This window comes from Amphibalanus amphitrite, unplaced genomic scaffold, assembly GCF_019059575.1.
Source record: "Amphibalanus amphitrite isolate SeventyFive unplaced genomic scaffold, NRLGWU_Aamphi_draft 000046F_arrow, whole genome shotgun sequence".
Lineage (NCBI taxonomy): Eukaryota > Metazoa > Arthropoda > Thecostraca > Balanomorpha > Balanidae > Amphibalanus > Amphibalanus amphitrite.
This window is the reverse complement of record NW_024881542.1, coordinates 1,028,839-1,054,922: the sequence shown is the minus strand read 5'-3', so window position 1 is coordinate 1,054,922 and position 26,084 is coordinate 1,028,839. Positions and strand designations below refer to the sequence as shown.

Here is a 26,084-nt window from a genome sequence, read left to right as displayed (position 1 = left end):
CTATATCGACCGAATTACTATTGTTATTTTACCTGTTGGTCCTTTCAATCCTCATCAATACCAGACAATAACTTTGTTCCGACAGTAAAACATCGAGTAGCTTCTAAGCAACCATACTTGAAATAACCGCAATTGCTTATAAATAAAGACCTCTGCACATCTTTATCATTTTCTCCGATCGTGTTTATGACAAAGTGTCTGCTCACATGAGTTTCCACCGTTCATCACGTGAGTGTCCGTGGGCGAGCGCACTTGATTCCCGAGCATACGATGACAGGTCGGCTAGTGTCCACCTCGTCTTACGACAGACTGTGTGAGCCAAACCCACTCTCCCATGATAGATAATTACCAGCGCAGCTTGTTGCTTTTCTCATTACTCTCACTACACTTGACTTCCTTACATCGCCTTCAGGTGATCTCGGTTCCACCCTCGGACAGAAATCCTAAAACCAGTGATCAAAAACCACACGCTGGCTCCCAGGCAACTGCAAGTTGTCAAATCAAACCCACTAATGAGCTATGATATGACAAGCACATCCTCACCATTTTCCCATTGATTGTATCATCAAGTGACGCTCACAAGAGCTTCAGCTGTTTATCATGTTCTCATGTATTTTAAAGTGCCTGTTATGCGTGGAAAACGGTCAACGGTTTTAGTTAGCAGAGTCGCCCAATCTGTCGCCGATTTTGTGTTGGCTTACGACTGTGCCTGGCTCCTGGGCGCGCCATCTGTTTTTCTGCGGTCTGGTGTCGACTGTCCACGGACCGAGTGGCGTTGACCACAGATACAGACTGTCACCGAGTCTGGCTCCGTTACGGTGGCTCTCCAAACCAAACCCGAGAGTCCACCGTATAGTCGAGAAGACCGCCCGCCGCCTGTCGGTGCCGCCTGCCAGATGTCCGCCGGCCGGAGGCGCGTCCGCGAGAGGTGACCGCTCGAAACTGGAGACGAACGGGTGGGTGGAGTCTGGTCCCACGCAGTCGACCAGTGTGGGTGAAAAACATGGAACATGTTCGAAATTCAGAAACTGCTGGTATATCGACGGGATTTTGTAGCTTCAAGCTTGGAGAAGCTGTTACAAAAATAGTTACCGGAATTCAAACCGAATCAGCGTAGCGTCTTGCAAACATATTTCAAAGCTGAGCGGGAGGCTCCACCGCTCCCCAAGTGGCTCCAATTCGCCCAGACGCCCTCCGCACCAACAGTCGTCGCCCAAGTGTGAAGGTGAGGCGTCAGGACGCTTCAGGCGACCATTCGAAATGACGTTCACCTTCCGGTGCGGTCGTCAGAAAGTGCCCGTCATAGGGCCTGCCTGCGACGCCACAGCGATGGCAGGAAACATGGATGGGTACATAGTATCAGTTGAAATGGCCCATTTTCATAGATTGCTGCATGATGACGTTAACAAAGAAGAAGAAGAAGAAGATACGGTACCATCCACGAGAAGCACTGACATACGAATCGGGCCCGGCTGACGGATCGGCCGAGCGGCGATAGTATCTGGTGCTCCGGTCACGGCGCCGACGGGCCGCGCCAGCTGTGGGATTCCCGACGTGGCCCACTTTGTTTTGTGGGCTACTCGCCGGGTCGTGCCGCCCAGAAACACTGTTATCCGTGCTCGAGCGGACGTGAATGCCAAGGATCGGCGTGTAATGAGGCCGGTTACATGGCGTTGAGCAGAGCCTCCTATTGTTTTGGATTCTTTGGACACTGGGGAAATGGACTGGATGTTCGATCGTTCATTGTGTTCTTTGTGCCCGTTGATTATGAACATTGATTAATTAGTGAACGTAAGAGAAACGTCTGTTTCTTTAGCGAGACGTGGAAATAATTATTCGTTTGCAAACAGGTACCAGTTTTACCTAAAGGCATCTTCTTACCTGAAAAGAGTGAGGAAATTATTGAAGGCTGTCGTTAACCCTGAACTCAACACAGAATGAAGCTGCTTGTGCTCAGCTCGCAGCTGAGAGCAGCTTCTGCCTCAGTGCATCGAGCGTGAAATACATATATCTCACGTAGTGCCAATTCAGGAACAAAAATGGCCCACGAACACACTCATTATTCGCGCCGCTTCCTGGTCATCCGTCATACAGCGCCAATATCACACGGCTCGTATAATTAGCTGAGCTCTCCCACCCACCTCCGCGTCTCGCCTCGTCTGTGTCTCAGTACGCCGCGCCGCCGCAGATTCCGTGACCTTGCCACGCGGCGCGGGAGGTTATTCACGGCTAATGAGCACGTGCACGGCTCCGTGACGATCGTCTGGGCGTCGGTGTGCACCCGGCACACGGTCACGGTCCGTCCGTCCGTCCGTCCGTCCGTCCGTCCGTCCGTCCGTCCGTCCGTCCGTCCGTCCGTCCGTCAGTCAGTCTGGGCTCATGTGCCATGGGGCCGTCTCCGGAGGAGGTTGAGGACCTCGCGAATCAGGATAAGGACCGTCGGCCTCCCGGCTACTGAACCTTTGCCGGTGCTCCGCTGACTCGGCTGGCTGAACAGCGAGCTTCCAGCGACAGTCAGCAGAGGTGACGTCACCAAACGCGGACTGAGCGCCCGTATCGTGACCTTTGGCGCGTGACGGATGAATGGGCCTCGTGGCCCCGGGGGATAGCCAACACTCGGCGCTTCGCCTCCTCGGTATTACCAGGGGTGCGTTGGAGCTCTCCAGCTACGTTAGTTTGCTTGTTGCTGCACTGAAAATGTGTTCATAGACTCAGGGCCGCTACTACAAATACCGATACACTCCTGCATAGCTGCTTATTTTGGCTTCGACGGCTCCGCACTGCCGTCAACGCGTGATATTTATCTCTGAGGTGTCGCCTTCGTCGCACACTTATTTAACCGCGCTGGCTGAGCCCACGGTGCCAGATGTCACGATGCTGGAGCCGGGGCTGCTCCCTGCCTCCTCCAAACAGCGGAGAAAACACGATGTCTAGGAGATACAGTGTGCTTTATGCGGCATTTCTCTCGTCATATCTTTCCGGTGCTGTCGACTCCCGCTGTCAAGAGCTCTCGTCGAATGTTGTTTTCCAGCAGTACGTGATAAGAACTCCGTAAAAATGGGTTTAAGTGGTGTGAGTCACAAGTAAAGGCTCATTTAATAGACCTTTTCTCACTGCCTTATCCTACTCGATCCAACCAGTGTAGGGTGGTGTTACATCTCTTGTCGCACATCTTGTTGCGATTCGCGAACACCTTTTAGCTGTTGCAGCGCGGCACCAACCAATGTCCAACATCACGGAACCCCACGATCAGCCCCACCTACCCCGTCTCCACCAGACCGCCTCATCACCGGCGGCAGTATTCTGTTCAGATGCGCACCCGGTCCTGCGCCGCCTGGCGCCGCCTCAGTCGCCCGCTATGGGAATCTGGCACAGCCGTCGCGCTGGGCTGCGGGCCGGGGTGGCCGGCACCCGGCCCGTCCTATGTGTCTGGGCTCTGACCCACTAACACGCTGCGGCCGCCCGCGCCGGGCCCGGCCACGGCTCTCAGAAGGGCCGGGTGTGACTCAGCCCGCGCAGGTCAGCGGGAGTCTCTCCGGGGCGGTGCGTGGGCGCGGCACGGCGAGCGCGCGCTGATAATGGGAGGGAGATGACGGAGGGGGTTGACCGGCGGTGACCCGGGAAGGGGACATGACACTGCGATGACGCGGTAGGAGGAAGGGTGGTCGTTGGTGAATGGGGATTGCCTGGAAATAAGCGTTTGTGTTCTGTTGTGACGGAGACTTGGATACATTGATTAGGTATATTTCGATTACAGACAATCTAAAGAATACGCCATACAACCATTGATTCAAAAAGATGATCGTCACTGGTGGTGTGGTCCACAATTGCCAGCAAAACAAATACATTGACTTTTCAGTAACCAAATTTCATTTGAGCCGGGCACTGCATTAGCATTTGCTTTTAATCTCCTCCCCTATCGACAGGCCTTTTGTAAAGTGTAAACATTGCATCACGCCTCTCGTGTGAACCGGAGCGGCTTATGTCATGTATGTACGATGCTGTGCGCGTCGCAGACCCGGTGGAGAGTCGTATCAGATATCGCCTCATCTGTGGGACCACCCACTTCTCTCCTTCCTCCCCGTGCAGAGGTCAACAGGGCGTCACACCGCTGGACGATCACTGCGGGGGTCTAACGCCCGGGTGTGTGGAGTCGTACCGCACCGGTCCGACTCAGGAGTGGCGTCTGTGTCTACTGCACAGCACAGCGCCTGGGGTCAGCGCCCGCCGGGCAGTCGACTCCAGCTCGACCCAAACAACCGGCGACCTGTTCCCGACAGACCGGCTATTTTTCGCGTCAGCCGAGAACCGGTTACCTCGGGTCAGTAGTATGCCGGTCACACCTGTCTCCGGGCTGGGCGGCTGGTGGGACGGAACAAGACAGGGTAGGGTAGGGTAGTGTGGGGTAATTTGAACATATTTTTACGTCTTCTCCATTGTACCAAATTCCAGTTCAACCCTGGATGAAGAAAAACTGCTTCAGTAGCGCAAGTGTCACTTGCTTTCACCATGCAAGCCTCATTTTTGGACGAGCCGAGCATACCTTGAATAGCATAGCCTCACTTCTCCACCAAGTCACGGTGTGTTCAAATTGCCCCACCGTGGGGTAATTTGAACATACTGCCTTTACCTGTCATAAAAACGATAGTCTCGCCAGCACCGATGTTGTTTGACCCATAAACAAATAGGCAGAACAATTCTAAACATACCTTCACTTGAAAAATCAACACAACAGCAAAAATAACAGTTGCAAAGTATCAATATCTGCACGCTGCACACCGGTCAGTTGACAGAATTCGCCCCTTTTCAATTAACAGAACGTCTATCATTTTTGTTCGATAAAAACTCTCCCAACCGTACTACATCTGTTAAAGTGGTGCCAATCGAAACCTGGACATTTGGAGTTCTGATTTTGTCCAATGTCCAATTCGGAATTGGTTGGACAAAGGTAGCAGACTGGACAACATTGGACGATGGCTTGCTACACTTCAGCGCTTTTTATAAAGTAATCGTGCATAGCATTGATTGGCGAATGGAAAGCTTGTTAAGCTCTCAATATAATGAAAACTTTTCGGCTGGTAAAATTACATGATAAGCAATATAAATGACGGTTTTGAGTGTTGATAGCTGCATAAATTTTCGGACATATTTGGACAAATAGTTGACTTTAACATTTTTGGACGGAAAATCAACAAAAATGCCGGAGATTAGACGGATATTAGACGTAAATTTTCTAAAACTGGCATCACTTATATGCTACTGCCTTGGGTCGAAAATATTGGCAAAAAAAAAACTAGGAGCGTTGTTTTTTCGGAGCTATCCCTGTCTTCATTCAAATTCTCACACTATGTTCAAATTACCCCACGCTAAAAGTTATTTTGCCATTTTAAAAAACAGGGTTCAAAAGCAAATTTCTTGGATTGAAGGCACTGATTAGGTCATTATACAACAAAAGCCGTTGCGTATTAGGCGCTAGCAATGCAAGATTTTGCGCTGCAATGAAGTTGCAATGACGTGTTGTTAGGCGTTTTTCCTTGCGAAATTGATTTTTTACACTGTGCGTCAACATCTTCATTCCCTGAAACTTTAAACCCCGTTCATATGATAGCCCTTTTAGTTACGATAATTTCTCTCATTGGTCTTATTGTCATGCGACTTATGGATTTTCCGTAATTTTGTGTTATTCACACTATGTTCAAATTGCCCCACATGTTCAAATTACCCCACCCTACCCTATAGATGCAGACAGGTGGACCCACAAGATCACCGCAGAGGCCAGGGGTCACACCAGACATTACTGGAGACAATCTACTGCCATCGCAGTGCACGGAAACAATAATTTAGGCATTTGTGCGTGGCCTGACGTCAGACTATTACGCCATATAACTACAATCATTACGAGGCCGCTACATCGGCGAGAGCGGCTGTAGTGTCCCATATCCAAACTGCCACCGGTATAATGGTAATGGCGGATGGGCAGAGACACGAAAACTGAAAACTGGCCCACAGCCTCAATAAGCTCTTGACATTTGTGGTTTCTCTGAGTTCTCGGCAATGAAGACCTGGGACTACCGGCGTCCACTGAGGACCCCTGACTCGGACAGAAGGCGCAGCGTCCGCTTAACTCCGGGTGCCGTTCTCCACACGGCCCGTGTCGGCCGAGGCGCGCCGCCCGGAGACCGGGTGGCCAAATACGGCGCTCGACCCACATGGGGCCGAATCTAATTGACTTCTATTGACTCTGGTGACGGGACGTGGTGGCAGTTTTGAGAGATGGCCCGGAACCTGGCATAACGGGCTGAGCGAGCTGTCCACTCCCACGTGACAGCATGCGACGACCCGGCTCCGTGCGGTGAGAGCCCCGGCACCGCCCCCGGAGCGTCACGCGAGTCAGGGCGAACTAGTTGAGGCAGTCCCTGGGAGACGGGCCCTGGTGTCGGCTGATAAACGAAACGCATTATGTGTGTATTGCCGTCTTGCTTGGCTATGTGTATTCCCATACTATAAAATAATTCTAAAGAACACCGGGTTTCCTTCGCTCCTCCTATGCGTCAGTTCCTGGAGATGCATCAGTTCTGTCCGGTACCGTTCCTCGTGGTTACCTCGTCTGACGCCGACCTCTTCCGTCATCGCTCGTCGGCGAGCACAATCGCGCGGACCCAGCGTCTGACCTGGAAGTGTCAGCCGCACGCTGCGACCCTCGGCACAACTCGGCAGGACCCCAGCTCGCACCTGATCGGACTCTGACCCAACCGGATCGGACTCTGACCCAACCGGATCGGACTCTGACCCAGCCTGATGGGACTCTGACCCAACCGGATCGGACTCTGACCCGACCGGATCGGACTCTGACCCGACCAGATCAGACTCTGACCCACACCTGAGTGGCTGGTTCTGGGGCGACTGAGTCCTCACTCCTCAGCCCCTCCAGCGTCCCGCCCCGTCCCGCCGACAGCGCCCGAGCCAGTTTGTTACCGTAACCTCTGACCCGGCGGCCCATTTTAACGCATCTCGACATGCGTTGACGGATTGGGCGGACCCTGTCCCGACCCAGGCGAACTATGTGGGGATAACGGACCGGGCTGGGCGTCCCCGCCCTCCGCACACAAACGTCCAGCGACCCGACCGCGGCCGGCGCAGGATGACAGGCTTTCCAGACCACTGCACTGGACCGCCCTGCCTGTGTCCACGGCTGTCAGGTGGCAGTGTCCGGCGCTTGTGTGATGACAGTCGGCCATACACCACCCTGACTGCTGACTGTGTTAGAACTCCTCGCTCTGCCCATCGTCCGGCGGCTGTGTGGACGAGGATCGCCGCCCGCCGCGCCGTCACCGTGTTTGTCCTCCTGTCAGCGTCCCCAGCCTGTCGGCGAACTCGGCGCCCAGATAGCGTCAGTCTCTGATTCAAACGCGGCTCTGCGGCCGACTCTGAATGCACCACGCTGCTGTCAAAGCAGCGGGGCCCGCCCACAGCGGCTGGTGCTGCATCAGATCGGCATCCACGGCGGTGTGGCGGTGTCTGGGGTGGCCGCGGCGGTGTGGCGCCACTTTCGCCGCAGTGCGCCGAGTTTGGCGCGGCGCGTCGATCGCGGTCGGGCTGCCGGTCTCGGCGTCACTGAGGAATGCACGCGGCGGCTTTCTCTCCGGAAGCTGCGCTGTATCGGCGGGTCGGCCGATGGGTCAGCCGGCGGCTCGACCGGTCAGGGAGGAGAGGTGTAGCGGCTGGGGCGTGGTGGAGTAACGGGTTGGTTCTTGCGATGCGCACAGCTAAAATTTGCGGCTGGGTAGGAGGAAGGAATCTACCACCGGCAAATCGATCCGTCCGGCTGAGCTGGATTCTGGGCTGGAAGTGGCACGGACGCTCTATCCGCATCGGATGCGAAGAAATCCAGGTTTTACAGGTCAGGAGGGAACCACTACTGCTGTTTATCAACACCTACTCTATAATTCTGTTTTGATTCATGGTATTAGGCGCAGGAAGTCTCCAATTGACAGTGATTTCGGTAACGGTCGGCAGGAGCTCCGTCCATGTATGGCGGACGTGTTTCTCACTATCTGGCGCCATGAACCCACCCCGCCACCAGCTCCTCCCTCCCAGCCGCACTCAGACGCCGGACCGGGCGGGGACGGAGGCCGGGCGGCGGCGCAGGACCGCCCGGCCGGCCCGCCGCCCGCCGCGACCGCGCGGAGCTCACGCAGCTCCAGTAATGCCGTGGCCCTCCCGCCGGGAGCCATCAGATAGGCGGCGCACGTGGCCGCCAAACCCCTGAGGCACCGCCGTGTGACCCCAGCTGACCTCAGCTGACTTGGGATGACCTCAACCGCTGCCCAAAGCTGGCTTAGTGGGCTGACCTCAAAACAAGTCGAAAGGGCAACGGCTGACCCGGCGGCATGCTTGACCCATGGTGGTGACAAGTCGCGTAGCTTGGTAACGACCGGGTCCATGTCTGAAATGACTAAGCTGATTTAACTGAACGAGCTCATCAACTTCCTGACGTAACACTGGCAATGCTAACGACCTGACATTTGGCTAAGCGTCACCTGTGCGGGAACGCTAATTAACACCACACTTCCCCATTCCCCGTTCGGTTTGGTAGCCGAGGCCGAGTCGGCCGGCCTCCGGGCGCGGTCCACAGTCGTGTTCAGCGGTCGCTGACGGCGGTCCGGTCGGGCCAATCAGCGACCGGCGGCGGTGGTCGACCGCGACTAATGGGCTGGCATTTATCGCTGGATGCCAGCAGCCGGGACCGCCGCCTGCGCCGAGACGGGCGCAGCGCGGGCCGGGCGTCGGCGGCTGGACGTCCTCTGGACAGCAGCGGGCGGCGGTGGAGCCCCACCCACGCCCGGCATACCGCGCTCTGCACCGCTCATTGTGCACCCGTCCAGCCGGGGCCGTATAAATGATCCGCTGTGCCGGAATCCAGCGGAAGTAGCACGATAGATCGGAGTCCGAAGCCCTGCGGCGGATACCGATGCCACTTTGCGTGGAGCTCCCTCAGCCCTGCGCGCTCTGCGGTCTGGGTTAACGTGCCTTGAATAAAACCGGCCCTGGCTTCGAACTTTGAAGGGCTTCGAAGTTTCCAGAAAATGCATTCCTCAGCTTAAAGCATGACTCAGACGACCCTGAGACATGAGAGTTATCGAAATTCTGAATAGAATAATCGAAGTGATAATAGTTCTATGGATATTTTCTGCGGCTGATGCTGTGGCAGCTGGGACGAGCGATTTGGTCGTTATCCAAGTGTATCGTCTGGCGCATTAGTTCGAGACTCGAAGCGAGCGTAATCCGCGTTTTATTCCGATGAGTTTGAGCCGTCGGGCTGCCAACCAGGATGCGTCATTACACGCTCAGCATGCCGCGATCGGCGCTGAGCCAAACCGAGCCCCAGCGGAGCTGAGCTGAGCTGAGCCTGAGCCGATTTGAGCCCCAGCCGAGCTGAGCTGAGCCCGAGCCACCGACACCAATCGCTGGGAACTGTGAGCCCTGCACGGCGGTTCTGCGGTGGCTGGTGAAGAGCCTTGCTAATTGCGACCTCGGCCTTATGATGGCGTCAAACTGCTACAGGTGCAGTAGTTAGCAGGTGATTATTAGCTGACTTTAGCGCGGCTTTGGCTTGGGAACGAGGTGTTGATTATATTTCATATTTATATCCTGTATTGCAACATGATATGATATTCAGTGTGCTGCTAATAGTTCATGACAAATGAAATATACTTTGGTAGAAAATGCTTTAAAGTTGTGTTCATTCATAAAGAAACAGCGCCAATCAAATGTGTACTGTATTTGTCTATCTCACTCATCTCATTATGATCCGATGAGAGGAGGAGAAAGATTTGATAAACGATTTATCATAATTGGTTTACATCGGCTGAATTCGCCTCGGACGAGTGGCTGCTGGGAACGCCGGGGTACCCCAGGGTGGCATCATTGTTCCCCTCGTTTTCTCGTTTGTCCGCCACGGTGTATTCTGAGCGTGCGCTCTGGCTGCCAGATCGTGTTTGCGTGACGGCCTCGGTATGCGGAAACCTGTGTTTGTTCCCGTCAAATGGCGAAAGGAATCCCTGACCGGAACGGCGCGCGCGTCACATCTGCCTCTCGTGCTCGCTCGCAGCGTGTCTTATGTTGGCACTGTCATACACTATTGTATGCGGCATTGTAGAATGTAAATTGTAAAGATCGTTTACACCCACGCTCGTATGAAACTAATTGTATTCTTACTCCAAGATGACTAGAGTCCTCCATCTCTTTATCGAGTCCACGCCTCTCGTCATTCCAGCGTTCCTCATCGTTGTTGTGCCAGGCCGGCGCGTGCCTCCGTGGCACCCGGCACGTTCCTGACCCTGGTGACCCCGGCTGACCCGGGTCGACCCCGGTCGACCCTGCCGGCCCGTGCAGTGGGTCACTTCCGCAGTGGGGCGCACATCCGCCGCGGTTGATGACCGGCCCTGGCCGCCGGGTACCTGGGCTTCTAGGATCAGCGCTGCGCGGATCGAGGACAGCCAGTGCACATTGCACAATGCCGCGACACGCTACACAGTCCGGGTCGGAGTGGTGTTGAGCTGTGCAGCGCCGGACAAAGATCTCATACACACAGCACTGGGAACGGTGCGAGGGCGCAGGGCTCCGGGTGGCGGCAGAGTTCGCACGGAGATTTGGGGTGGATTGGGATGGGGAACATGGGCTGCTTGATTTTCCTTCGTCTTGTTGGTACATTTTGTCTCGGCGTCCTACGGTCGTTGTGCCTGTTTTGTCTCGTTAGATAATGCCAGCGCTGTCTGTCATGCTCTATCGACTCTTTGTTGAGGTCGATGCATTTGCTTTTATATGTCATCGCCCTTATCAGCTTATTTCCAAACATCGGCTGACCTTTCCCCGTGCAGTCGCGCTACAACGCTATCGGTTTTTATCGAGCATGTTGAGTACACCTACAATTGTTCATTGTCAGGCTCTGCACTTATTTGGGGTTGTGCAATGTCTAATGACTTATACTAATTTTAGTGATGATGAAATAGCCTTTGCTCATACTTAATCGAAAAATGACGAAAAAACAGAATATATATAAAGTGACTGATATTTCGCCCTTGTGGCTTCTTCAGAGTGAACATTTAAACCATTCATGTTTGAAGCAGAGATGGCGAACGTGCGGAAAACATTCTTTGCACCACCGATCACAAGTTGTTGCTACCATAAATAACAATAATCCAATTTTAACACTTTACCCTAAGTACTAATCCTAAATACATCGAAGTCAATGATACCTAAAATAAAAAAAAAGATAAAAAAAAATTTGCGATCACCCAACGTATCACCAAGCAAACTCTCAATGATGTAGAGGTGGGTGTTGAGAGGGCGATGTATGCTCTCCGCTGGAAAGTGGACATTGATCGGAGGCGGTCCAGCGCTCCTCATGTCGGTAGTGATCGTCCTCTAAGGCCTCACTTCGCTGATAATGATGCTTCCGTTCCACGCCTTGCCCCTATAGAGACAGAGCGAGCTATGGCCAAACTGAAACGTAAAGTCATGGGCTTATATCGTAACCACCGACTCCCAGCAGTTAATGTAACGCCTGAAGAAGAAGAAGCTGTTAGTAACTTAGCCAGCGACCGCAGCATCATTGTCAAACCATCAGACAAATGCAAAGGCCTCGTTTTGATGAACAAAGACACTTACATGGCAAAGGCGAGGGATATACTTGATCAGTACGAACAGGTACCTAGTAACCCTACTCCTAGATTAGAAGCCTCAACCAAAAGAACTATTAAATCGGTTATGGACAACAAGGTAGATCAGTCACTTATGCAAGCCCTCCTGCCACAGGGGTCGCGCACTGCGGAATTCTACGGTCTCCCTAAGAATCACAAACCATCCGTCCCGCTCCGCCCCATCGTGTCAGCGTGTGGGGACCCCCTTGACAAGGTCACATGGTTCTTAGATCAGATCATCTCTCAGCTACTACAATACGTACCTGCCCACCTGCCAAACACCGACACGTATCTTCATCGGCTGAGCCAAACGTATCCGAACGGCTTTCCCCCAGGTACGATCGTCTTCAGCCTAGATGTAACTAACCTATATGGGAATATACCTGTAGATGAGGCTGTACAAACGGTGATGAATCTATTACAGGAACACAGAGAGACCATCAATTTGTTTGACCTGTCTTGGACAGACGTAGAGCCTCTTCTAAGGCACTGTCTCACCAACAGCTACCTAAGATTTGGGCAATCATTTTACAAACAAACCCTCGGGTTACCCATGGGAAACCGTATAGCCCCGTCCACCGCTATCATCTTTATGGGAGCGCTGGAAGACATTTATTTGTCTGCAAACCGCGCTCAACCAGAACTGTACCTGCGCTACATCGATGACTGTTTCTGTGTCTGGTCACATGGTTCGGAGGAGCTCTCAGCTTACTTCGAATATGTCAACTCGGTTCACCCCACGATCAAATTCACCATCGAACGTTCCGACACAGCCAGTCCTCGGGGACAAATAGCATTTTTAGACACGCAGATCAGCGTGCACCAGAGCGGGCACTACAAAACGCAGCTTCATATCAAACCTGAAGCTGCATCCATTATACTTCCTTTCGACTCGGCCCAGCCGTTCAAAACTAAAAAGTCGGTCGCTAAGTCCCAATTTCTACGAGCCCTGAAGGTTTCGTCAGACCCACAGAGCGCTAAGCGCAGCACTGACATGATATTTGACTTGTTCGTGTCCAACGGCTACCCTCCACGCTGGCTGCACGGGATAGCGCGTCAGGCTCTGAAACAATACAACAGACAAAAGTATCCGACAGCTGACCGCACAAGTGCCCGTAGTCACACAGGAGCCCATCCCAAACGTAGGGATAGGATATATGTGTCACTGCCTTTCATCAGTGACAGCCTGACCCGGAAAGTAGATGCGGCCCTGAAATCTGTTAATCCCAGCTTAACAGCATCGTGGAAAAATGGCAACACCCTCGCCAAACGCCTGGTACATTCGGCTTTAGAGCCCCCACCCTGTCGCGCAGGTAAACAGTTCTGCCGTACGTGTAACAATGGACTACATGGGCGATGCACAACGAAAAATGTCGTCTATCAGATCACATGTATGATGTGCGCAGCTGCCGACGGGCCTCCTCAGACATACATTGGAGAAACAAAGCGCTGTGTCAGATACAGGTTTGATGAACATTTTAGAGACGGCACCAATCGTACGAGGCAGACTCCCTTTGGAGAACATATGAGGGAGAGCCATCCGAATGAGTCAGAGCCTCGGCTATTTGTCACCATTCTTCGCAGATGCAAAGACGCAGCTGACCGGAAGATAGCCGAGGCTCAGGCTATCCGGGATAGGCAGCCCTCTCTGAACGGCCAGATCGACACGTGGCCACTGCTCCACTGAACGATTACGTTTTGTCAACCATCGATCGATGTGTTTTGTATATGTACATGTTGCACGTATGTAATGTATTCGGTGTGATGTGTTGATACATTTGAGTACGAGGTGTAGGACCCAATTACTTGTAATTATTAAATTTCGGTACCGGTGTCAAATGTGTAATTGTGCAGGGATCGTGTGTGTTCTTATTTAGGCCAACATGCGTCATTTTATTCCTGTATACCTATGCTGGCAGTCTGGGAGAAGATCGTGATCGTAAATTATGCCTTTTTTTATTTTAGGTATCATTGACTTCGATGTATTTAGGATTAGTACTTAGGGTAAAGTGTTAAAATTGGATTATTGTTATTTATGGTAGCAACAACTTGTGATCGGTGGTGCAAAGAATGTTTTCCGCACGTTCGCCATCTCTGCTTCAAACATGAATGGTTTAAATGTTCACTCTGAAGAAGCCACAAGGGCGAAATATCAGTCACTTTATATATATTCTGTTTTTTCGTCATTTTTCGATTAAGTATGAGCAAAGGCTATTTCATCATCACTAAAACTATAATACTAACAATGCTCATCACAGCCATCAACCATATATGTTCTCAAGACAACAATTTTAGCCGCCGAGATGTGCTGATTGAAACACTCAAAAACGCTGATAAGCAAGCCAGGTATGACGAACGACTTACATTTCTTTGCCAGTGCCGCCGATCTCAAGTATATCCGAAATTTATTGACTCTCTAGTAAACCCGACTCTGAAAGTGTTCCAAAAAACTGTCTCACTTAACAAACGCTTAGAACGACATAGAAGAGAACTGCTCAATGAAGCCATTCAAGACACATGTAGAACCAAAGCCTACCTTCAGCGACACCAAAGAAGACTCGACACTTTGAGACAAGTTCAGCATCACCCTCTTTCATTTTGGGCTGAGGCTATGGCTCATAAGATTTATTGGACCAAGAGGGAAGAAGTCTATAAGGGCCTACAGCAAAAGCTCTCAAGACTGATCACAGAGAAGTCCAAGACCAGTAAGCACGACGCTGAACACACAGCCACGCGGGACGAAGAAGTTCTCAGAATGGATTTGGATGAAGCTATGGTTCAGAGCTTCTTTGAACAGCCTCAGGATCCGTCTGACGAACCGCGAGACAGTCTCCCAGACGAATACATGGAAGAGGACTTGTGGTGTGATGCAGTTTCAACCACAGAGGAGCCTACCACGTCACTCGAGAAGCAGCCTCAAGATTCGACTCAGGTCCTAGGAACCTCACCACTACAGAATGGCAAGAATGGGCAAGTGTGGCTCGACGTCTCTTCACAAACAGAAATCGCCGTTCACATCACTGAAGAGGACACCGAGATCTGGTGGGACGCAACAGAGGAAATTGACACACCACTCGAGAGGCATCCGCAACATCCTGCTCAGTCCCGGGGAACCTCGTGCCTACAGGAAGAAGAGAACGAACAAGTGTGGTTCGATGCCACCTCTACTCTGGAAGGAACTAACGCCCACACCACTAATGACACCGAGCTCTGGTATGATGCAATTGACAGCGGGATCACTGTATGTCCGCCCCTGGCTGCTCCTGAACAGCCAATCCACTCAGGTGAGCCGCCACTTTCTATGGCGTCCGAGTGCCGCAGGAATGATTCGGTGCACAAACTGTTTAACATGACCGGTGTAGAACTGGAGCCGCACCTGGCTGCAGTGTTAGAAAAGGGCCCGAAATTTGCGATCACCCAACGTATCACCAAGCAAACTCTCAATGATGTAGAGGTGGGTGTTGAGAGGGCGATGTATGCTCTCCGCTGGAAAGTGGACATTGATCGGAGGCGGTCCAGCGCTCCTCATGTCGGTAGTGATCGTCCTCTAAGGCCTCACTTCGCTGATAATGATGCTTCCGTTCCACGCCTTGCCCCTATAGAGACAGAGCGAGCTATGGCCAAACTGAAACGTAAAGTCATGGGCTTATATCGTAACCACCGACTCCCAGCAGTTAATGTAACGCCTGAAGAAGAAGAAGCTGTTAGTAACTTAGCCAGCGACCGCAGCATCATTGTCAAACCATCAGACAAATGCAAAGGCCTCGTTTTGATGAACAAAGACACTTACATGGCAAAGGCGAGGGATATACTTGATCAGTACGAACAGGTACCTAGTAACCCTACTCCTAGATTAGAAGCCTCAACCAAAAGAACTATTAAATCGGTTATGGACAACAAGGTAGATCAGTCACTTATGCAAGCCCTCCTGCCATAGGGGTCGCGCACTGCGGAATTCTACGGTCTCCCTAAGAATCACAAACCATCCGTCCCGCTCCGCCCCATCGTGTCAGCGTGTGGGGACCCCCTTGACAAGGTCACATGGTTCTTAGATCAGATCATCTCTCAGCTACTACAATACGTACCTGCCCACCTGCCAAACACCGACACGTATCTTCATCGGCTGAGCCAAACGTATCCGAACGGCTTTCCCCCAGGTACGATCGTCTTCAGCCTAGATGTAACTAACCTATATGGGAATATACCTGTAGATGAGGCTGTACAAACGGTGATGAATCTATTACAGGAACACAGAGAGACCATCAATTTGTTTGACCTGTCTTGGACAGACGTAGAGCCTCTTCTAAGGCACTGTCTCACCAACAGCTACCTAAGATTTGGGCAATCATTTTACAAACAAACCCTCGGGTTACCCATGGGAAACCGTATAGCCCCGTCCACCGCTATCATCTTTATGGGAGCGCTGGAAGACATTTATTTGTCTGCAAACCGCGCTCAACCAGAACTGTACCTGCGCTACATCGATGACTGTTTCTGTGTCTGGTCACATGGTTCGGAGGAGCTCTCAGCTTACTTCGAATATGTCAACTCGGTTCACCCCACGATCAAATTCACCATCGAACGTTCCGACACAGCCAGTCCTCGGGGACAAATAGCATTTTTAGACACGCAGATCAGCGTGCACCAGAGCGGGCACTACAAAACGCAGCTTCATATCAAACCTGAAGCTGCATCCATTATACTTCCTTTCGACTCGGCCCAGCCGTTCAAAACTAAAAAGTCGGTCGCTAAGTCCCAATTTCTACGAGCCCTGAAGGTTTCGTCAGACCCACAGAGCGCTAAGCGCAGCACTGACATGATATTTGACTTGTTCGTGTCCAACGGCTACCCTCCACGCTGGCTGCACGGGATAGCGCGTCAGGCTCTGAAACAATACAACAGACAAAAGTATCCGACAGCTGACCGCACAAGTGCCCGTAGTCACACAGGAGCCCATCCCAAACGTAGGGATAGGATATATGTGTCACTGCCTTTCATCAGTGACAGCCTGACCCGGAAAGTAGATGCGGCCCTGAAATCTGTTAATCCCAGCTTAACAGCATCGTGGAAAAATGGCAACACCCTCGCCAAACGCCTGGTACATTCGGCTTTAGAGCCCCCACCCTGTCGCGCAGGTAAACAGTTCTGCCGTACGTGTAACAATGGACTACATGGGCGATGCACAACGAAAAATGTCGTCTATCAGATCACATGTATGATGTGCGCAGCTGCCGACGGGCCTCCTCAGACATACATTGGAGAAACAAAGCGCTGTGTCAGATACAGGTTTGATGAACATTTTAGAGACGGCACCAATCGTACGAGGCAGACTCCCTTTGGAGAACATATGAGGGAGAGCCATCCGAATGAGTCAGAGCCTCGGCTATTTGTCACCATTCTTCGCAGATGCAAAGACGCAGCTGACCGGAAGATAGCCGAGGCTCAGGCTATCCGGGATAGGCAGCCCTCTCTGAACGGCCAGATCGACACGTGGCCACTGCTCCACTGAACGATTACGTTTTGTCAACCATCGATCGATGTGTTTTGTATATGTACATGTTGCACGTATGTAATGTATTCGGTGTGATGTGTTGATACATTTGAGTACGAGGTGTAGGACCCAATTACTTGTAATTATTAAATTTCGGTACCGGTGTCAAATGTGTAATTGTGCAGGGATCGTGTGTGTTCTTATTTAGGCCAACATGCGTCATTTTATTCCTGTATACCTATGCTGGCAGTCTGGGAGAAGATCGTGATCGTAAATTATGCCTTTTTTTATTTTTTTTTTATTTTTTTATTTTTTATTTTAGGTATCATTGACTTCGATGTATTTAGGATTAGTACTTAGGGTAAAGTGTTAAAATTGGATTATTGTTATTTATGGTAGCAACAACTTGTGATCGGTGGTGCAAAGAATGTTTTCCGCACGTTCGCCATCTCTGCTTCAAACATGAATGGTTTAAATATTCACTCTGAAGAAGCCACAAGGGCGAAATATCAGTCACTTTATATATATTCTGTTTTTTCGTCATTTTTCGATTAAGTATGAGCAAAGGCTATTTCATCATCACTAAAACTATAATACTAACAATGCTCATCACAGCCATCAACCATATATGTACTTATACTAATTGGTCAGATGCACCAAACAAAGTAAAGCACCCAACATTTTTAAAGCAAATCAGAAACACCTTTCAATGCTGATTCCTCACTGAGTCTCGTAATCAGCAAAAGTGTCTGAAACGACTGATGCGACTGAGGTCACTGAGCTGATTATTGGAGGACTTAGACTGAAGTTGCTGGAGTCACTCACCGATGTTTCTCTCGGACGGGTATCCCCGCGGTCTCCGAGCGGCCATCGCGGCCCGACGGACTGCCTGGCCCGGCCGCCACTCCGACTTCCATTGGCCGTGAAACCGTGATAGTATCGCTGAGAGCAATTAGTGCCAGTTCGGTCACGTCCGCTGCCGTGTGCGCGTCCGTCGCGGACAGTCTCCGCTGTGTGAGAAGCGCCGCCGTCTGGAGTTGGGCGCGTCAGAGCGTGGGATAGTTCCGGCACGCCCCCGGCTAAACTACCGGGGATGATAGCGCGACGAGGGATGCTATTGGCGGATAAACATGTCAACTTGGATAATGGTGTTTGCTATTGATAACATGGGATGTCGAATGCAGGGGTTAATTGATAGTAAATCAATGGAATACTGGAACACTGTTGTATGCCTTGGGGAGAGCACAACTTGGCTACAGACAAAGCAATGTTTGTGCGAGTTACCGACTGATGCATGCGTAACTGATTGCAGATTGACTTTCAGTAATTAGCTAAATCAGTCCTAATTTCTGGACTTTCTCAGTCGCCCAGTTTCCCTGTATCCTAATACGCCGTCTTTGTGTCACCTCCCGGGCAGCTGGGCGATGGCTGGGCTCCTCCCACCCCGCCTGTTACCGCCGGCCCGCGGAACTCCGCGGCATGTGGCCTATGTCGGCCCGGCCTCCGACGGCCCAGGATTCCGCCGCCGACGCGCCAGTCCCGCCAGTCTCGCCAGTCTCGTCAGCGTCGTTATAGGCGTCGTAAGGCTCGGGAGACCAGGCAGCCTCCTAGCGGTGCTCATCGAAGGCCCACCTGATCATTAACGTCCCGTGGATTATTATTATTTTTTTGTTTGTTCAAGAGATGTACTGAGTGCATACAGTCCGGCGTCTTGTCATTATCACGGTTTACCCACACTCTCTGTGACTCGGCGTTTTGTTTACGACGTGTCTGCGGGCTTTATCATCGCCGGGGAAAGCACCCGGGACAGATGCGATAAATCTGGCCCAGCTGGGAAGGGGAGGCTCGCAGTGAGTCTATCTTTATGCAGATGCCGTTTTCTGTTGCGTGCCGCCCGGCAGGATTGTTGCAGAAGCTCATGCAACGTTTTCAGTTAATGCATATACCGCGCCACTGGCAGACTCCTGACCCAGTTGGCAGCTAGGTTATGGGCTGATCAGCCGCTGGTAATGCCTCGCAGTTCGTGATATCTTATTTGATATGGAGGGATAAGTGGTTGAGCTCATTTAGGGTGATTATATGATGTCCTTGGGGCCCGGTCTTCTGAAGTTTTTTTGTTACGCAATCTTCAGTCATCGATGATGATTTCGATAGATAATATGGGTATTCAGCTTATTAATTGTCATTATCGTTGTAGTTAAACACATTACAGAGTCGATGTTTAGCAGCCGAAGTCACAACAGTAATACCTAGTATAGAATACACTTAGAATGTGATTACAGTAATCTTTGTCAGGGACTATATCAAGGGATAAATTTCCATACTTTTTTATCTAATCACAAACGGACAAACCACATTGCATTTGATTTATGCCTAGTACACGTGAGCCACACGCACACAAACGACATTGGACTCGCAACTGGCGTGACATGCTTTGCAAGAATCTTCCCATCAGTCGCAAGCACAACCGGCTTAAAGGTTGCAGGTACGCAGTTGTAAGACTGCCGTGGAATCAGTTGGGGCGGCATTGGCAGCATGGGGACAATGCGCATTCCTTCCTGCGGAGCTGCACATTCGTGTCATGAACATACCTTGCCATGAGTCTGATCCAGGGGCTGAATCGGCCCCTTTCACTTGAGAATGCTGCGCAATGACCTGCATAGTAAGCGCTGCAGTGCACTTGTATAGCAAATGTTCCGATCATACATACAGATGATGGGTGAAAAATCTGATGAATATGAGACGTGGCTTCAGCCACATGCTTCTGTGCAATGTAACGTTTGAATAAGAAAGCAAGCCATGCAACCGGGCAGAAAGGCGTAGAACTTCAATCTGAAATATGTAAAAAAAAATGTAGGCTAAGTTGCATACCCTATTGAAGTAAATTGCGTTTTCGAAGGCTGTTTTTTTATGTACGACTGTAGGTGTTAAGACGCAAACATAAACTTGTGCCAAGACAATGGCTTGGAAAGCATGCCCTATCTAGTCGCGTATGTTCGTGATAACAGTTTTGGACGTAAGTTTTAGACCAAGAAATGATTCTCACGTCATCATTTATCATCGATTGAAGCTTTCTGTCGCGACTCCTTTATTGGTGATCAGCGGCCACGGAAACGGTGCCCACTCGTCCGTCTATAATTGTGACAAATGATGGCCCGGTCAGGGCACTGATAAATCGCTGAGTTCTCTGACAAATATAGTCCCACAAAGTAAACTGGTGCTGTTTGCTGCTTACCCACTACGCTCAGCAACGTGCTTTTAAATGGGTATTTGCTGCATGTGAATTTCAGTAAATGTTTTGTTACCTCCTTTGCTCTTACACGCTTGTTATAGTTGTCCATTGCGTTTTTCTCATGCAGTGCAGCACAGTCCTGGGCTCCAGATCAAGGCTGCTAATTTTAGCACTCCCGGGGTGCGGGGCGAATTCCAGCTCTGTGTCGGTGCTGCTCGGCGCCGCTCGGCCCAGCGTTCTGACACGCCCTCCCGAGATCCGCCACGCCCTGGTGCCTGGACACCGCTGCTGCCGCCGTGCTGTCCTTGGTGGAGACCGCGGGGTCCGCTATTGTTTGTCCCGGCAGTAACGCGGCCAATGTGCCCACCCCAATTACAGACAGGAGAGAGCAACCTCCCCTGTCGGAAGGATCCTGCCACCGGACCACAAAAACCAGCGACCGGTGCCCGAATTAAAATTGTCTGAGCGTATGCGTATGGGTGAAATGAAAGTGAAAGGGCTAACTAAAAGGATGGTGTTTAACCCGCGCCCCACTGGGGGGGGGGGGCTATTTATAGCCCCCCTCCCGTTTTTCTGCAATAACTTCCAAACCGCTTGACGTATCGACGCCAAACTTTCAGTACCTTCGGCTGCATCAATTTGACACCTTGTGTCAAAATTTGAACTTCGTAGCTACCATAGGTCGGCCGGAAATGACGTCAGAGTGACGTCATGTTCGGCCGATTTCGACGCAAAACATTGAACCACGGCAATCGCTCCCAAGAGCTCAGTTTTTAAGCTAGATCCAATTTCTTTGCATGAGAGGACTCAGAATAGACTGCGCTATCAAACTGCTATCTCGGATTTTCAAAATTTTGAAAATTTTGAAAATTTCATATAATGAAATTCAAAATTTACATTTTTACATTTTTTTTTTCAAAAAGTTTTTGACTTTTCGAAAAAACCGGAATATATGTGATAGAACGCGTTATTATGACTAACTCTAGCAAGTTTTAGCTAAATATCTTCAAAAATGGCCAAGTTATACGCATTATTGCAAAAAAATCACAATTATTAATTTTTCAAATCAATTTTTCAGCACGTATTTGACATCGTACGCCAATATAAATAGCACCATCGTGTTCCTGAGCTCAAACTGCATCCAATAGACACCTTTTTTGTTGAAAAATTTTAACTTAAAAATTTGACCTTTTTTGACCTGAAAGTGACCTGACCCTAAGCTAAATTCGACTCAAAATGACCTCAAATGACACAGACGACATCAAATCCGAAATCTTTGGCGCAAATGGCCCATAAAACATGTGTCATGTGACCGAGGCATGATATAATATTTTCGTGACCTGTGATGACCTGACCTTGAGCTGAAAATCAAAGTACAAGTTTGGTACCCTCAGGGTATCTAGAACATCTGTTCACGAGTGTGTGAACCAAAAATGAGCCTGATCGGACTTGTAAGACGGCGGCCAGAGCCCAAAACGTGAACAAGCCAAAATGCTAATAATTTTTACTTTGACCTGACCTGTGACGTCATCGGTGACCTCAAGGTCAATGAAATTAGGTTTCGCTCGACAGTTTTTCCGGGGCTATCAGACGCCGTTTGAATTTTGACGATCGGCCCAGTAGTTTCGGAGTTAGGAGGGGGGGGGGGCTATGAATAGCCCCCCCCCCCAGTAGGGCGTGTTATACGCAGACCCCAGTGGGGCGCGGGTTAAACAATTTTCTGTCGTAATACCTTTGTCTTGATTGGAATTCGATACCAATATTCTATTTAATTAAACACATCTAGGGAGTAAATCAGGGGTGGAGATCTGTCAAAATTTCAGGGGGGGGGGGTCCAGGCCGGGCAGATGGAGGCCGGCTGGATGCAGTACCATTGACTTACATAGCAGTAATTCGTTTTCAGGGGGGTCCTGACCCCCCGACCCCCCCCCCCCCGAGATCTCCACTTCTGGAGTATATAGGTATTTGTCATTGCCTATCAAAAATTGAACTATTTAACCTACTTATTGAAACAAATGTGACATTCAAAACTCTTTGTTCCTGAAGATGTGAAGGTTCTGATTCGAAAAGTTATTTTTTAATTGAGATCACTTGACAGTAACGCGGCGTACAGGAATGCATTTATTTTACATTATAGGTAGGGGAGAGTGGGGTAATTTGGCCGGTGGTGTAAATTGGCCGCCCCCACCTGTACGATGTCTGATAAAAGTGAGTGAAATAACTAGTCTCTATTCATTTGTCAAGGGTAGAAATAACTGGAGGACAAATGTCAAAACTTTGCCCCTCGTAGTTTTATTCAAAATTAATAAAACGTTAACCCGCGCCGTGCTGGTGGCCTGAACTTTCCGCCGAGTGCTGGGGGGGGGGGGGCGTTTTCACGCCCCCCCGTCTAACTCGGCTCCTGGGCCACGTAGCGACACGCGGTAAGCGGCAATCGAAAGAGCGTCAAAAATAAGGACGAAAACACTTCGGTCATTTTTTTGGTTCAGGTCAAAGGTCAGGTCACCAGAGGTCACCAAAGGTAAAATGTTGACTATTTCAACATTTTGGAAACTGCCAACGGCTATCTCGGGAACCGATAGAGCTACAGCGCCGCGGAAAAGCGCATTCGATAGCCCTTTTACAGACCTTTCTGAGTAATGTTCTCAGATTTGACCTCAGGTCAACGGTTTAGCCTCCAGAGGGCAAAAACTCCAAAAATAGCCGTTTTTACGAAAAACGTTTTTTCGTCAATAACTTTTGACTCATAAGCGCCATGACATTACTTTTGCCAGCATCGTGTTCCTCTCGTCGAGACGCGTCGAATGAACTATTTGTTGACCTTGAAAGGTCATTTTGAAAATTTGACCTCAGGTCAAGGTCATGACCTGACCGAAAAGGGTCATGTTGCATATCAGTCGATCCGTATCGTCGAGCTGAACACATCTGACGTGTTTTCACCGCTCTAGCACGTCTCTATCAAAAGTTATAGCCAAAAAACTGCTGGCGACCGTTCATGACCTGAGATGACCTCAGGGGCACACAGAGGGGTCACAGGTGCATTTTTCCTATTCAGTGTGTCATGTTTACCTATGAACCGATGTTTGAGAGCGTTTTGAACGATATTCGTCCAAAAGAGGCGCGTTTCAATTTTCTCCCATTGACTTATAATGGAGAGGTCGCAAAATTGACCTGACCTTAGGTCACAGATATCAAAAATCCGAGATATACATTTTATACATACTGTTACTCATATCAATCGCTGAAAGTTTCAAAGTGATCGTTCAGTCGGTGTAGCTATAGCGAGCCTTTGAACTTTTTCTGAGGTAAGGTCACTTGACGTGACCTGGTGACCTGACCTTGAACGGCCTAGGTCTGAAATTTTCACAACATGTGCGGAAATGATGTAGGAACACGTGTACCAAAAACGGCGGCGCTGCGCGCCGCCGTTTTTGAGATATTCGCGAAAAACCTGAGGGGGGGGGGGGCGTAAAAACGCCCCCCCCCCCAGCACGGCGCGGGTTAATTTCATTAGAAAATGGTAACTTTTACTTCTGTTTACAAAGTTGTATAACATGTAGTGTTTGGGCTAAAAACGAATTCAGACATTATAGCGCCATTCTTGGGGGTGTTCAGCGGTTCCAAGAGAAATTTTATCTAATTCCGTATAGCCGTGATGACTTAATATACAAAAATTTTCAGAATGGCAATATGGGGTTATTTGGCCGGGACTAGCGGGGCAACTTGGCCGGTGCGCTCATGGTCACTATGCTGGGACGGCCGAGTTTTCATGGTCAATTGTACCATAAATGACATGATTCATGACCAACTTTGACTACTTCGATGCCTTACTTTCGATTGGTCAACTGTAAGAGCATGTGACATCATCAAAGGTTACCAAACGTTTTTTGCTAATAAATCCTTGCATAAAAATGGTACAGCCGCCCAAATGGTCTCATTCTGTTCAGCTCGCCAAGGCGCATCGAATGATATGCATGATGACCTTGAAATCACGTAACCTTGAGGTCGAGCGACCTGATGCAACGTGACCTGAGGTCAACCTTTGACCTTGACTTCTCAAGGTCAACACATATATCTTTCGATGCGGACTGACGAGAGAATTACGATGGTACTCGAAGTTTTGGCCTAGCTTGATTACTTCAAAAGTTATTCGGAAAAAAACTGTGATCGCATCTAGAGCCGCTAATTTGGCTATTTTGACCCCTGTGACCCCTGAGTCAACCTCCAAAATGCGGCAAATGCGTCATAGGACACCGTCATTGCTGAATCTGAAGCTGACTCGCAATATAACAGAAAATCCCGACCGCAAACTAACACCGGCCAATATACCCCACACCCCCGGCCAAATAACCCTGCTAGTGGGGCAATTTGGCCGCCTTGCAGACCTTTGTAATACGTCACAATTTCAATATAAGTAATTACTCTATCATTTCAAGCTCACTGTCCAGTAAAGTAAAATGAATGCGACACCTGCCAGCGTTGAGAAAATGCAGAAATATGTCGTCAATTTTAAGTTATATTGTATTTAAAAAAAAGCGGCCAAATTACCCCACTCTCCCCTAGTCCTAGCTTGCAACGCTGGAGCTTGGCGTTCTCGGTCTTTCGTCGCCGTTTGAAGTACAGGCACGGAATGCTGAATTTTCCTGACTGAGGCACCGCTGCTACTGAGGGCGCTGATTCACCATCGGTGTAATTTGGCGCGCGTGCCATGTTTTATACAGGGACTCCGTGGGGCGGCATACCACCGTGCTGATATCGTGACCGACCAGCAGGCGAAGGCTGCACATCGCGTGTCAGCCAGGAATCGGCCAGTCTTCAGGGACATTGATTCATTGCCAGTGCTCAATGCTCTCGTCGAGTTCGGTAGCGACAAGGGCCAAATTGGAACGGGTTAGGGGAGGAAATAGGAGAGCAATGACACACATTGCTCGCTGTCGGGACACTTTGGCTGATCAGGCAGTCAAAAACCCGAACCGGCCGCTAATCTAGACGACAAATTATCGACTGGTTCGCCGCTAGAACACGAGCTCGGAGCTGTCAAACGTGGTTCGATAGCGCACTTGCCTGTTATTTCTCTTTGGAAAGTCCAAGCGGCTTTCCTGATTGCCGAGATCATGATCGAACACAAGTCACGGCAGTCAACTTGAGACTTAACTTGCATTTTGCCCAGATACTTTCTGCTTTAGCTGACCGGGGAACATGTAACGGAACATGTAAAGGTTACACATACCGCGATATGACTGGTAATCTTCCATTGACATTTATTGCATAAAAGCGTTACTACATTTTGCAGTGACACCTTTTCAGTCCAGTTACCAACTTTCTTGGTTAATCTCGACATAGCCTTTTACAAAATGAACTATGGCATACACGGAATCAAAGTCAACAAGCAACTGAGTGATGTAATAAAATATTGTATAAAATGAAATGTCATGAGATAACAATTCAAACTAATGGCATACTTAACTAAATGGCTTGTTAAAAACTAATTTGAATTGGTGGAATTTGGCCATGATGAATGATAACAAGTCTTGTTTTCGCGGGTTGAGTTTAGCAGCCCGGCTGCGCGGTGCTAGCAGCCTGTGCTGCGCTACGGTCTTCAGTGTTAGTGGCCTGTGCTGCGCTGCGGTCTCCAGTGTTACTCTCTCATCCCGTGTTG

General features: G+C 50.1%; 1 protein-coding gene across 2 annotated transcripts in view; it reads left to right on the top strand.

Moving 5' to 3' along the window:
- Positions 1–26,084, top strand: part of LOC122377525 (ras GTPase-activating protein raskol-like) — a 115,530-nt gene that overhangs the window by 7,334 nt on the left and 82,112 nt on the right. The gene's annotated exons all lie outside the window — the stretch shown is intronic.